The sequence below is a fragment of the Mus musculus genome, chromosome 11 (assembly GCF_000001635.26).
Source record: "Mus musculus strain C57BL/6J chromosome 11, GRCm38.p6 C57BL/6J".
In the NCBI taxonomy this organism is placed as follows: Eukaryota; Metazoa; Chordata; class Mammalia; order Rodentia; family Muridae; genus Mus; species Mus musculus.
In genome coordinates this window covers 4,542,087-4,557,500 of record NC_000077.6, presented here as the reverse complement: position 1 = coordinate 4,557,500, position 15,414 = coordinate 4,542,087, and the positions used below count along the sequence as shown (strand labels likewise).

Here is a 15,414-nt window from a genome sequence, read left to right as displayed (position 1 = left end):
CCACAATTTTAAAATGTTTTCATTATCTAAAAAAGAAACAGTATTTCCTTCCCCTCTATCTTCTTCCTAGCCAACCAAGTCTCTTTATAACATGTTTCTTTTACATTAACTCCTTTTTTTGTGTGCCTGTACATGATGCATCTGTGTGTGTCTATTTGTGCACTTGTGTGTATGTGTGTGTGTGTGTATCCAGGCATATGTCTGCATTAATATATGGAGGTCAAAGGATAACCTTGAGGGTCAGTTCTAGTCTTCTACCTTTTTTTGAGATAGTCTTGTTTTTATGCAGGCTAGCTGGCCTGTGGGCTTGCAGGGGTTCTCCTATTTCAGCCTCCTGTTTCCACCTAGGAGCACTGGGATTATAGACATTTGTGCGGCTTATATATTTTATTGGGTCCTGGGGCTTTGATCTCAAGTCCTTATGCTTTCATGGTACAGCATTTTTTTTCTTCTCCTGAGACAGGGTTTCACTGTGTAGCCCTGGCTGTCCTAGAACTTGGGCTGTAGGTCAGGCTGGCCTCGAGCTCTCAGAGATCCCCCTGCTTCTACTTCTTGAGTACTGGGATTAAAGGTGTGCTCTGTGTGTGTGTGTGTGTGTGTGTGTGTGTGTGTGTGTGTGCTCATATGCTGTAGCACATGTGGTAATCAGAATAATTGTGTAGAGTAATTTCCTTCTGCCTTCTGCGGGTTCTGGGGATCAAACTGAGGCCATCATCTTGTGTGGCAAGCACATTGCCTGTTTGACCATCTCACTGACCTCCAGATCACCTGTAAAACCACCATACAAATGTGTTTTTAGGTAGGGTCTCACTATATAGACCAAGCTGTCCTTAAACTCACTGTGCCTGGCTAACTTTTTAAGATTAAATGTATATGTGAACTCATGCGGTATTTTATGTCTAGCTACACTTTGCTTACTTTATTTACCATGGTGTTCTCCAGCTTAATCCATATTGTCACAAGTGACAGGATTTTTTTTTCCTGTTTTATTGTAATCATTGTTACATGTACCACATTTTCTTCATCCATCCAACACTTGACAGTCTTAATCTAACAGACTGTCTAACCCTATTGTGAGGTAGATAATATTAAATATATATTCAATAAAATATCAAGTTATTTGATAGGTACTCATTTTATTATTTTAAAATGAATGTTTTGTGTGTGTGAGAGAGAGTGAGGAGGGAGAGACAGACAGACAGACAGACAGACCAATGTCTTGTGGAGTCCAGAAGATAGGGACTCTGATAGTCACCTTTATTTCATTACTGTACTTTGATTTCATTGCACAGGATCCATTTAAAACTCTGTAGTGATTATTTTGTTTTGTTTTGAGACAGGGTTTGGTTATGTTGTGCAGGGTGACCTTGAACTTCCAATCTGCCTCAGCTTCCTGAGTGTTGAGATTATAGGCAGTGGGTCTCAATCTATGGGTTGCAACTGCTTTAGGGGTTGTTTTAGTTAGGGTTTTACTGCTGTGACTCAGAGACACCATGACCAAGGCAACTCTTACAAGGACAACATTTAATTGGGGCTGGTTTACAGGTTCAGAGGTTCAGTCCATTATCAAGCAGCATCCAGGCAGGCATAGTCAAGGCAGAGCTGAGGATGACTTTCAGGCAGCTAGGATGAGGGTCTTAAAGTCCATGCCTACAGTGACACACCCACTCCAGCAGGACCCCACCTTGTAATTGTACCACTGCTTGGGCTGAGCATATACAAACCATCATCATATGGGTCAAAGGACCCTTTCACAGGTGTTTTCTAAGACTATCAGAAAATACAGATATTTACCTTATGGCTCATAACAATAGCAAAATTACAGTTATGAAGTAGCTACAAAATTTTGTGGTTGGGGGTGTTGCAGGATGATGCAGATTGAGAACCACTGATGTAGTTTTTTTTTTTTTTTTTTTTTTTCCCCGAGACAGGGTTTCTCTGTGTAGCTCTCTGGCTGTCCTGGAACTCACTCTGTAGACCAGGCTGGTCTCGAACTCATAAATCCGCCTGCCTCTGCCTCCCAAGTGCTGGGATTAAAGGCGCGTGCCACCACCGTCCGGCTTGATGTAGTATCTTTAAATGAAAGCTTAATAAGGTCTCATGTATGTGTAGACCCATGATTTATATATAAATATGCTGCACAGTATTTACAAGTATTTCCTTAGGTTTCCTCCTGTCCCTTCTCAGTTCACACTTTAGATGATCACTTGCCAGAATGCCTTTGCAGGCTTTTGTTTTGTTTTGTTTTGTTTTGTCTTTTGATTCATGCTAGAAAGACCTTTTTAGAATGTTCCTTTTTTTGGTTTGTAAAGTTGGCATACCTAAATGATTAGAAATGTTAAGAGCAAAGGGAGGCCAATGATATGACTTAGCTGATTAATGGCAGCATTCTAAGGACACTTTACTGGAATTAGAGAATAAAGTTCTTTTTCATTTTTAACCTTAAGGAAACAAATGATACAATGTAGTAGATGTCCATATACCTACCTATGACCTAATTAAATATTACTTATCTTGTTTTACTGTTCTACGCTTTTTTAAAAAAAAGAACATTTTTATTACACTGTCACTTGAAATGTAAAACAAATCTTAGAATCAGTGTAAGAAACTTCCAGTACTTTCTGAATAGTTGTTTATGTTTTCTTTTATATGCATGACTCTATTTTTTTTCCTGTTTGGAATCATTTGAGAATAAGTTAGAAGCACTCTATTTTCCTTCTAAATACTTGAGAATTTATTTTCTAAGAATAATAAAAGCAATCTCTCTTGTATCAATAGCCTTATTTTTGAGACAGGGTCTCACTGTCTTACTCCTGGCAGGCCTGTGACTCAAACAGAGCTGTCTATTTTTGCCTTCCCAGTGCTTGGGTTAAAGGTATATACATTTAAAGAACAGACATTTTTACGTGTTCTTTCTATAGACTACAGCTTCAGGACTGTATGTACATGTAAAATCAGATTGTGACTTAGAATAATGATACATGTATTTCTGGCCATGAGAAAAAAGTTAAATTGTAGTGTTTTTACAAATACAAGTTCTTGCTCTTAGAGAAACATAATGATTTAATTATGAAAACAGGATAGTCATTCTTGTCATCTCTTGGCATGCGAGCATCAAATTAGTGTCTCTTTGTATTGTCTTGTATTAGAATGTTTGATTTTAGTTTTTAATTTTTGTTCGAGACACTGACTTAAATTGTCAATACTTGAATGAATTTTGGCTTTCTAAAAATTTCTGAAATGGCCCGAAATATACTGTTGCTTTTTGTACTGTGTGCTTAGGTGAAAGTGTTCCCAGTACTGACCACTATAAGAACAAAGTATCCATTGACTCTATGAGTCTCTACATCTTGTGCTATCAAATAGTTGGCCATTGTAATTCTTTATATAAAAGTAATCAAACATACCCATTAGTATGCAAATTTCCTTTTTACCTTTAATGAGTTATGTGTATTCCAAATAAAGTTTTAAATGATTTTTAGTAAACGTTTTACTTGTATGCATGCTTTCTATATGTAACTACCTGGGCACATAGAAACATTTCTTGGGTGAAAGGGTTGCAATTAGAGAATGTTTAGGAAGCCCTGGTTTAGTAGACAGATAAAGACAACTCTGCACTTTGAAGCCCCATGGGTTAGCTGGCATTTCTTTATCTGTACCCAGCAGGTGTAATATGTACCAAGATTATTTAATATTTTTATGTTGCTAACCATGACTTCATAATTAATTTTGGATATGCGAGGGAACTTTTAGGAAGTTATAGCCTGATACATACACTGACCCCATGGACCAAACTGTCTCCAGTCAGCTCTTCTCTCTGGCTTGTGTGTTTGCTCTGTGCCAGCTCTACAACAATCTAAATGCACAGTGTGGAAATACTGGGCAAGGAGACTTCCTTCCAACCCTGGAGCTTTTTTCCTAAGCTGATGCCAGTTCTGAGGATTGTGAGCTTAGTTAAGAGTTTAATGGAAAGCCAGTTTTCCTGACTTTCCCTATCAGATGATGTCTCAGTGTTGAGATGAAGGGTGGGGATGTCAGGGGCTAAGAGAGGTGTAGAAAGTAGTGCCTGGCTTGAAGATATTTTTAATAATGTTTGACTTTTGAATGAGTAGGTTATTCACTCTGTTAATTTCTGAAAGTGCCATTAGCTTTAGCACATCTAGCACAACATTTAATGCTGCCAGGTTTTTTTTCATTCAGTGGCTACTTGGTTTGGTAAGAAATTTGTGTTAAGTGCTTGCTGGTTGCCAAGATATCCTCTTCCAAGACTTTTGTATTTTTATACACTGTCTATCTTTGAGGTTCAGCAATTGTTTTATTTTCTCACTTTTTCTTTCAGAAAACTTTGCTGCCTTTTAGAACAGTGGTTCTTAACTTTTGTAATGCTGTGACCCTCAATACTTAATGCTTCTCAAACCATAAAAGTATTTTCATTGTTACTTCATAACTGTAATTTTGCTACTGTTATAAATTGTAATAGAAGTATCTGATATGCAGGATATTTGATATACAAACCCTGTGAAAGAGCCATTTGACCCCCAAAAGGGTCATGACCTATATGTTGAGTTGAGAATGGCTGCTTTTGTTTATTTGTTTTGGGTTTCCGAGACAGGGTTTCTCTGTATAACAGAGCCCTGTCCTAGAATTCACTCTGTAGACCAGGCCTCAAACTGGAAGATCCACCTGCCTCTGCTTCCCAAGTGCTAGGGTTAAAGAGATGTGCCACCACCACCAGGCTCAAGAACCACTGTTTTAAAGTATAAAATTTTGGTGAGTAATGGTATTATATTTAATTCTTAGGTCTGAAGTAGGTAGCAAAATACACCTCATAAATTTATGCTAAAAGAGACCTTGTTATTGAATCATGATATCAATATTTATAAAAGCCTGGTTTTTGGTTTATAGTTCTCTCTTTGGCATCATGCTGTACTGGACAAATGCCACTCTAGGTATATAACCTTTATGAAGTCAGTCTTTGATTTGGAATCATACACACAATTCTGGTCATGCCAATGAAAAATTTGTATTGATTTTTTTAAGCTTAGGTGTGAAATTTTCTTGGTCATTAGAGTAAGGTTGTAACTCAGTTGTCTTGTTTTTTTTCTGGAGAACTTGCCTAGGACTGGCTATGTGATTTACCAGGAACTTTTGTTTGAAAATTATTAGGGATTTTAAGGTGGTAATAGCAGAACATTTAATCAGGTGCAGGGTCCTGTGGAGCTATATAGGTCATTTGTCCTTGAAGCTAGCTGTGTCTGGTTTTTGTGCTCATTTCTTTATAACACGTGATTAAGAAAGCACATTTCCTAATTTTTGTTTTATAATTATATATTTTACTTTTTTAATTTGAAGAAAATGCCTGTACTGCAGTTTAAAATACTTTCAAAATATTTTATAATGTTTTGTTTTCTCATTTAAGATCTGATTAAGGTGGGCTGGAGAGATGGCTCAGCGGTTAAGAGCACCTACTGCTCTACCGAAGGTCCTGAGTTCAAATCCCAGCAACCACATGGTAGTTCACAACCACCCGTAATGAGATCTGATGCCCTCTTCTGGTGTGTCTGAAGACAGCTACATTGTTCTTATTTATAATAATGAATAAATCTTAAAAAAAAAAAGATCTGATTAAGCAATAGTTCAAATTTTGCTTGTTTAATATAGGTTTATTGTTAAAGATTTAAATAAATATAAGCATAAAACACAGTATTTAAAATTAAGAAAAAAACTTTATTACTGCTGATAGTTTGTTGTATTATATTCAGGCTTCTTTGTCTTTTGGATTTTAGAATTGATCATCCTTTTAGCCTGAGTTAAACACATGGCTAATCATCAGGTTAGCTAAAACTTCTCTTAATGGCCAGGGAGATGGCTCAGTCAGTAGAGTGCTTGGCCTAGAAGCATGAAGACAGAATTCAATCCTATTTAAAAGATGTACCTGTTATCTAAATGCTGGGAAGGTGGAGACAAGAGTAACCCAGAAGCTTGCTGGGACACTGGTGAGGGTTTTGTTTTTTTTTTTGTTTTTTGTTTTTTTGACTCACCCACTGTTAGAATCAGTAGGATTTATTTATTGTTGTCTTATGATGCTAGGGATAGAACTCAGGGTTTCACATATGCCAGGTAATTATCTCACCTCTTAGCTATATCCTCAGGTCCCTTTTTATTTCTGAGTGAGGTAGTCCATTGTAGAAAAACAGCACAATTTATTTATCTAATCACCGGTTGTTAGATACTTTGGGTTTCTGGTTTAGGACAGTTGTGAAAAGCTGCTGTGGACATTTGGGTTACAGTTCTTGTGATTCTGTTTTATTTCTCTTGGGTTAATACCTAGAAGCAGAACTACTAGTTCTACTTTAGTAGGCGTGAGCATTTCTGTGTGCTGAGCTTTATAAGGAGACTGCTCAAACTGTTTTCTAGAGTAGTAATGTCAATTTGTATTTATATACTGCAATGATAATAAAAAAATGAACAAATTATAGCAGTATACAATAGCAGCAGAAATTTTTTTTTAAAAAAAGCAATACAAAATAATTCTACAAAATGATTCTATTCAAAAGGCAAACATAGCCAGACAGTAGCACTACCTTCAATTGTAGCACTCAGGATGCAGAGGCAGGTGGATCTCTGAGTTTGAGGCCTGGCCTACTTTCTCGTTCAGGACAACCAGGGCTACACGGAGAAATCTTCTCTTGAAAACAAAAAAACAAAACAAGACAAACATAAACGGCACTTCTTAGAAATATGTATACACAGGCTAATAATATTAACAGGTGTATATGTGAGGAGGTCAGAGACTAAGTCTCTGTCATTTGCTGATATATATACATACCAGACTAGTTGTCCAAGCATTTCTAGAGATTCTCCAGTTTCCTTCCCATTTCTCCCTTCTTAGGGCAGGAGGATAATGGAATGAAATAAAGAATGGATGCCAGCGACCTTGAATCTACTTAGCACTGCCATTTTATTCCAATGATCTGAAATATTAATATATAATGATGTTTGATAGTTAAGTTAGGTAGAAAATCAAAATGACATCAGAATTCTAAAGAAACATGGAAGGACTCAAATCTACCCACTGGGTAGCAAAATAATAATTTAGGAAATAGGTTGTTAGAACATGAAGCTTAGATCTTTTGTAAAGCAGCTAAAAGCACTGATTGCTTGGACAGAACCTGAGTTCAGTTCCCAGCACCCACATGGTGGCTCACAGCTGTCTGTAACTCCAGTTCCAGGGATCTGACATATTTCCTGACCTCTAACTCCTCTAGGCATATGGTATACATGTACATGCAGGCAAAACACATACACACATAAATGAAACAAACACCAAAATATGTAAAGTAGATCCCTAGTAACAGATTTGCAATGCATGGGGAAGATTAAAACTAGTATGTATTAGATAAACTAGGAAACCAACAGTTAACATTGGGAGAGAAAGATATTAATCTAGTTATTAATCAGTTGAGTATAACTTCATTTCTGGAAGCCTAGTTTTCCTCTTCCTTTAATTCTTCTCTCATTTTTCCTCTTAAGCAACCCCATCATTGTTTTGTTGAATTTTATGTTCATGTTTCTTTAGGTCCCTGGGAACATCTACATTTATAGTAGACTATGTAGTCTAGACTCAGTCTTGGGGGAAGCTTAAACATTTTAAAACACTTTATATAATTTACCCAAAATTTCAGGCAACCTCATCAAATCACTTCTATCCAGGGAAGAGCCACTTTAATAAATAGTGCTGCATTGAAAGTAAACGTTTACTATGGACACATGGAGTATGTGTGTGTGCGCATGTGCGTGCAAACACACGGGAACATGCACACTCACATTCCAGTAATGTGGGTATGTGCATGCTATAGTGCACTTGTGGAGGTCAGAAAAACAATGTTGTGTGTCAGTCTTTATCTTCCACCTTGTTTGTAACAGGGTCTCTTGTTTGCTAGCTGGCCGTGAACTTCTGGGATTCCTAGGTCTCTTAGGCTCATTGGGAGTACAGGCTCTGTCTGATGCTCTAGTGTCTAGCTTGCACCTGGGTTCTGGCTGTTGAATCTCAGGCCCTCAGGCCTGCTCGGAAAGTACTTTTAGCTGCTCAGCATCTCCCTAGCACCCAACTTTTTGTTTTGTTTTGCTTTTTTGTTTTTCAGAATGAACAAAGGACATGGACACACAGGATGAAAATGAATATATGTAGAGATCTGCCTGCCTTTGCCTGATTAAAGGCATGGACCACAGTGTTGGACTTATGATTAAATTTTAACAAAAGATATTCAGGGTAGATATCTAGATATCTTTTATTTACAGATAAAACAGGTTGCCTATTTTTGAAAAGCAGTTTGTTTTACAATATGACAAATGGTAACAAGAATTTTTTTTTCTTAAACTTTGGAGAAGATAGTAAATATTCACAGTGGCACTTTAATGCAAGACAGATTGGAGGGCCATCTTTATTATTACTTGGAGTTTGACAACTGGAAGAGTGCATGGGGCAAGAGCAAGACCAGTGGGTTGACTTGGTGTCAGTGGTAGTTGACACTATTGACACAGGAAGTGATATATTCAAAATGCATTTTCACAGAGCAGCTTGGTAGGCATGAAACCTTACTGTTTTTGAATGATATGTACACCACATACTGTGGTGTGTGTGTGCATGTGTATGTATGTGTGTGTACGTGTCTGTCTTTCTAAGTAGGGACTGCTGCATATAGGTACTTCACATTCACATGCCCTGTGTCTATTGGACATTCTTTTTTTTTTTTTTTCCCTTGAATGATTTATTTAGTGGTGGAAGCCATTGTCTAGGTTTGCCTCAAATCTTCTTCCTATGTTAACTTCCCCACCACACCCAGCTAGTCTCTGTTTTTAATGTGTAATCATTGTCTTTAGATTACTCTATAATGTATGTTGAGTAGGTTTCTGTTTGGCTGTTTTTTTCATCTTGAGACAATTTCACCAATATTTGTATGAATATAAGTTTCTCTTGAAGGAACCTCCTCTAACTTTCCAACTGATTTCATAGTAGCCGAAGAAGTTTTTAAAGCCACGGTTCTGGATTTTGGCTTCTGTTGAACACAAGATTGTTTAAGCTTTTCTGAATTGCTAATTTAATGGTGGCACACGCCTTTAATCCCAGCACTTGGTAGTCAGAGGTAGGTGGATTTCTGAGTTCAAGGCCAGCCTGGTCTACAAAGTGAGTTCCAGGACAGCCAGGGCTACACAGAGAGACCCTGTCTCGAAAAACAAAACAAAAAAAACAAAAAACAAAAAAAGCCCAAGAGAGAATTCCTTTTACTTAACAACTTTTATTAGCCCTTATTTAACTTGATAATTTTGATTTCCTTTTCATAAATAAAGCATAGTGATAAACTCTTTTTGGCATTAGTTAAGAAGTTCTGTACGTGTCAGGATGGCAGACGTATTACCCTTCTGCTTACATGATATAAATATTATAAAGTGTGGTTTTTTTTTTTTCCTGAGTATGTGTTGAAGATGCTGATTTCTGGTCTTTTGGCCTTTAACTATTCCAAGGAAGACTGTTTAGAGAGGCTAGGTCTTTGAGTTTGCTTCGTAAACAGAGGCCTCATTGTGGTATGTGGTTATTGGAGGTTATTGGAGTTTTTATTGGCTTGTTTTCAGAAATATGAGTAGCCCCCTACCTAATTGCCAGTATATAAATTTTAACTAGGCCAGTAGAAGAGTAGGCTCTTTTTATTGCACACAGTCTTTACCTTGTGTGTTTTATTTCTTTGAGTGCGCTCTTTTCTGAATGCGTTTATAGACTGGAGAGGTATACCGTTTGTTTTGTATGTGCTAGGTAAGTACAGCAGGTTAAAAACACTTTTTAAGATTTATTTATTTTAATTTTATGTGTGTATTGGTTTGCTTGCATTTCTGTCTGTATACCACATGCTTGTCTGGTGCCTGTAGAGGATAGAAGAAGGGATCCTGTCCCCAGAATTGGAGTTACAGAGAGTTGTGAGCCACAGTGTGGCTTACAATTGAATCCAGGCCATAGGTAAGAGTGAGAAGTGCTTCTGAGTTATCTGCTTAGCCTCAAGCACAGCAGTTTTTAAGTGTGATGACATAGTTCAAAGTTTATTTATTTACTTGTTTGTTTGTTTGTTTGTGTTTCTCTGTGTAGCTCTGTCTGCCCTGGAACTCTATAGACCAGGCTGGCCTTGAACTCAAGAGTTCTGTCTGCTTCTGCCTTCCAAGTGTTGAGATTGAAAGTGTGTGCCTTTACTGCTAGGCTTAAAGTTTAAATTTTTATTTTTAATTTGTAGGCTGAAAGGATGGGTATGCATTTTCATTGAGCTTTCTGGTCCTTACCTATTTTAGACTGATGCAGATTGAACCCATGGCTTCATTCATGCAGGGAAAGCACTTTACCAGCAAAACTGAATCCTTGTCTTGACCATTTTGGTGCCTGTTAACGATACATAAAATTCAAGACTCAATTCACAAAAGGGGCAAGCAACTTTATCACTCCTAATACAATACTTAAACGTGATAACTAGTGTACAGATCAGCTTGGTTTAGAGGACTTTTTTTTTTTTTAGTGTGATTTACTTTCATACTTTTCCTGGAATTTGTGTTTAAAATGTCAAGTGTCTAGAGAAGATAGGAAAATAAGACATGTTATTTAACATGGACATAGTTTGGGGTTTCCTTTAGCGAGCTGACCGCCAGATTAGGCCTTTTGTTTTTCTCCCTTTTTATTAGACAACTGCTTGTTGAGAGAGTTAGGGAATATCGTTCGACGTTTGCTTTGTGGGAAGATTCAGGAGCAAAGTGTGCTGGTATAAGCGGTGTCAGTTTGGCGGGTTTCAAAACTACATTGATGGTTTTATAAATTTTTTCTAGAGCTTTAGTGGCCTTTGAGACTGTATTTGTCTTTGTAATTTTCTTTATTTCTCTGAATATGTAAGAAACTGTTATGATATAAATACAGTATAATGTAATTTTTTAGAAAATTAAATGGTAAAAGGTATAGGAGTTCTTAATTTAACCATTATTGCAGAATCCTTTTGAAAACCTGTTTATCATAGGGACAAGTATTTTAAGTCTTTTACCTAAGAAAATCCACTTAAATTTTTCTTCTGAATAGAGTGGATAGATTTTGTGGTTTAATGTTAAGTAAAATGTTAAGGCAGGCGAAGTCATTATAAACTTACTATTAAGTAAATTTAAGTTTCCATGACATTCTGGAATTTGAATTGTCTTTCTGTTTTTTAGTAGAGTATTTGATCTGTTGTTGAGGTGGGGTGAAAGAAGTGGACAACAGCTCCAGCCGCTTCTGTCCTCTGTGCCAAAAGGTAACTGAGAGCAAGTGCCAAGTGCCAGACGTTAGTGTGTGTTAGGAAGGTTGCCTTCCCAGAGGTAGGTATGCCTTGGAACTAGTCAGAGAAACAAAAGTCAGGAGACTTTCCAGTGCTACAGATAGTCTTTCTGATCTGTCCACTGAATTATAAATAACAATCAGCTCTGACACTTAGATAAATTGATCCTACATGGCTTTTAATTACATTAATTTCTAGTGATTCCATGCTAGATTTCCTATCATTTTTTCCTTTAATAATTGAGATTTGAACAGTCTTAAAGAATAATTTTAGGGTCTGGAGAAGTGACTTAGGAATTTAAGAACACTTGTTGCTTTTCTACAGGACCTGGGTTCATTTCCTAACAGCTGTATGGCAGGCAGCTCACAACCATCTGTAACTCTAGTCCCAAAAGATCTGAAAGCACTCTTCTGACCTGCATGGGCTCTGTATGCACATGCTGCACAGACAAACACACAGGAAAATATCCACACAAATAAAATGAAGAGGGGAAAATTGAAATGATTCTATTTACTCTGTGTGTGTGTGTGTGTGTTTATATACGTATGTGTGGCTGCCTTCAGAGGCTGGAAGCAGGCTTGGGTCGACTGGTTGCCCAGTGTGGGCACTGGGAGCTGTCCGTCCTTGTGATTGAGCAGCAAATGCTGTTAGCTGCTGAGCTCTCTCCAGTCCCAGACGGTTTTGTTTTCAGTAAATTATGCACCTCCCCTTTTAGACAATAGGGAACATTTTTTCATTTTAGATGTTAAGCCTACTGAAGTGCTGCCTTATAGTGTGTGTAGGTGTGTACACTCGCTAGTATACATGTATTAGGAAGCCTAAAGTTGACATTGTGTGTCTATATTTCCACCTTATTTCTTATACAGAGCCACTGAACCTCTCTGCCTTATGTCTCTATCTCCTCAGCACAAGTTTGTGATATCATATTAGCTTTTGAATGGGAGCTGGGGATCCAAATTGAGGTCTTTACTTAAACCACTGAACTATCTTCCTGTCTCCAAAATTGGTTTTTATTTTTTTTTTAAAGATTTATTTATTTATTATATGTAAGTACACTGTAGCTGTCTCCAGACACACCAGAAGAGGGCATCAGATCTCATTATTGATGGTTCTGAGCCACCATGTGGTTGCTGGGAATTGAACTCAGGAAGAGCAGATGGTGCTCTTAACCACTGAGCCATCTCTCCAGGTCCAGGGATGTCCTAATTTTCAGTAACAAGTACAGCCAGGAGTTATACAGATGCCATACACACCAATAATCCCAATGAGCCAAATTAGTAATGTGAGCAAGCTATTAACCATGATTTCTATAAAATACACGTCAGAAGAAACTATTTCCTGTTCTCTCTTCCTCACACTTTCACTCCCTTGCTTGCTTATTTTAAAACCACCATGTGGTTGCTGGGAATTGAACTCAGGACCTCTGGAAGAACAGTCAGTACTTTTGGGTTTTTTTTTTTTTTTTTTTTTTTTTTTTTTTTTTTTTTTTTTTGGTTTTTTGAGACAGGGTTTCTCTGTATAGCCCTGGCTGTCCTGCTGGCCTCGAACTCAGAAATCTGCCTGCCTCTGCCTCGTGAGAGCAGTCAGTACTCTTAACTGCTGAGCCATCTTACCAGCCCTGGTTTTTTAATTCTTAATTTCAGTAGGAAGTGATACCTTCCCTCTTTATAGAGGAAGTCAGAAAATAACATTATAGATTACTTGTGCAACTTCCTTATAATTCTGTTAATGGCTTAATACATCTGAGTCAAATAGGAAAAGAAAAAGAATATATCACAGAAGTAATTATAAAGAGCAAGTTAGAAAAATGAATTATCTTTACATTTTGGAATTTTAAATTTTAACTTTTTAAAAATTGTATGTGGTTGTGGTAGATTTTTTGTTTGTTGTTGTTTGTTTATTTGGGTTTGTTTTTTTTTTATTGTTTTTTTTTTTTTAAGACAGGGTTTCTCTGTTTAGCCACGGCTGTCCTGGAATTCTCTTTGTAGACCAGGCCATTGCTGAACTGAGATATATGCCTGTTTTGCTTCCTTCCCTTTAACAGGTTTAAATTTAAAAGAAAAATCCTTGTAAAATAAGTTATGTTAATGGTCACCAATCAGATTCGCTTTCAGTTTGAATACAGATAATCTTTTCTGTGATTATTCGGCTTCCTTGTGCTGCATTATTTCCTTGAGAAAGTAATAAGGTGCTTGGGAGAGTTAGTCAAGTTTTAGTGTCTTTTCAGGGAAAACAGTTATTTTGGTGTAGGCTCATTACAGTTTGAGGTCCACAGCTGGGAAAGTTGCTGCCGGCATTTCAGTTACTCGTTGAAGACAAATGATCTTCATTGCTGATCAGCAACTGAAATCCTATTGCAGAACACCCTTTGAAGAGTGCATTGTGACTTTCCCATGTTTAAAAAAGATTTTTGTATAATCTATGAGCCACATACTCTATGTCTATGTCTTGTCTAATTCCAGAATTATACCAGAGTAGTACTTTGGTTATTTTCTGCTGAAACCAGACATTTCCTTTTAGTGGTGGCTTTTGAGAATTACCGTCGGAAGCAACTTGTTACCAGTGTACGTTCTTTGATACTGAAATTGTAACATAGGGTCTGGTTGTTTCTGACAATTTAGGTGTTTGGGTTCCCCCCCCCCCCACCAAGAGAAGGATGGTTGTTTTGTGGTAGGCATGATAACAGTTAGCTGCTTATCTGTGCCCCACAGCTGGCAGAGGAATGCAGTAAACTGATCATGAAACTGCATCCAGGGCTCTGACTATGTCAGTCATTAGTGTCTCCAGAAAGGTAAAAGACACACAGGGTCTGGTTTTGATTTTAAACATGGTGCTTAATGGTTTCTCTGCATTGGGCACTGACTTCTTCTGTGTGTACCGTTGTTTGTTTTCACAAAGCATGTTTCTAAATAAAATGTCACAATTTGAGAAGGTCACATTCAGACTAGACAGGTAGGAACTTTATTTTATTTATCGCTGTGTCATGCCCCACCCACAAGTGCTCTTAGGTGAGAGGCCCTCCATCACTTACCCTGGGGAGTGCATGTGGTCACTCTTTTAAACTGCCTCCTTGTTTCTGTTTCCATTCATTCTTGATTTCAGTAGCAAAGGTTTCAAAGAAAACTTTAGATTCAGCGAATAAGTTTTAATCATAATCAGTTCATTCAGTTATTAAATTTGTGGGTTTAGGTTAATTCTTGTGATTAAATAATTTTCCTACCATCGAATAATCCTAGTAGGCATGCTACTGAAGTCTAGTTTTGGATGTCAGAAATGTAAATAACCATAATCAGGAAGCACTAAGATGGAGGGAGAAAAAGTCACCCAGTGTAATGCCAGCTGTAGAATGCTCCTTAAAGTTTAAGTCTACTGAGTTTTTGCTTTTATTTTTCTCTTTCTCTCTCTTTCTTCCTCTTCCTCTTCCTCTTCCTCTCTTGTCTGGGTTGGTTTGTTTGGGTTTGCGTGTTGGTTTGTTTTGAGACAGGGTCTCGTGTAGCTCAGGCTTTCTTGGAACCCCTTTTTTAGCCAAGGATAACTTTAAACTTCGGATCCTTCTGATTCCACTTGGGAATGCTAGGCTTAGAGGCCTCTATGTAGTTCTGGGGTACCATGCTGGGTTCTATGTAGTTCTGGGGTACCATGCCAGGTTCTATGTAGTTCTGGGGTACCATGCCGGGTTCTGTGTAGTTCTGGGGTACCATGCTGGGTTCTGTGTAGTTCTGGGGTACCATGCTGGGTTCTGTGTAGTTCTGGATGTTGAACCAGGGCCTTTCTTTGCTCTCATGTTAGGCAGACACTGTCAGCCGAGCCATATCGCGCAGCCATGAGCTTTTAAATTGTGTCTATATCTGTTTCTTATTATTTATAAGCAAGAAAGTCCTTTTGTTTTCATTTTGGTGGAAAATAAGAGATCATTTAAAAATAAGGTTTAATATTGCTTTCTTAAAGTTTTGAACTCTTATTCTCCATTTGAAAAGTGAAGCAGGACTGTGTAAAAAGCACTTTATTTTTTCCCTAAACATACCAAAGTCAACAATATCTACTTACCCATTCTCTATCCCTAAATATTTTAGGAGGC

The 15,414-nt window shown here is 37.6% G+C and overlaps 1 protein-coding gene across 6 annotated transcripts in view; it reads left to right on the top strand.

The window, feature by feature from the left end:
• Positions 1-15,414, top strand: part of Mtmr3 (myotubularin related protein 3) — a 113,997-nt gene that overhangs the window by 37,363 nt on the left and 61,220 nt on the right. Inside the window, exon 2 of one of the 6 annotated variants that reach the window (XM_006514846.4) lies at positions 11,233-11,312. The exons of the other annotated variants lie outside the window; for them this stretch is intronic. The gene's annotated coding sequence lies outside the window, so the exon portion shown is untranslated. The remainder of the gene's footprint in view (positions 1-11,232; positions 11,313-15,414) is intronic. 6 annotated transcript variants of the gene reach the window in all.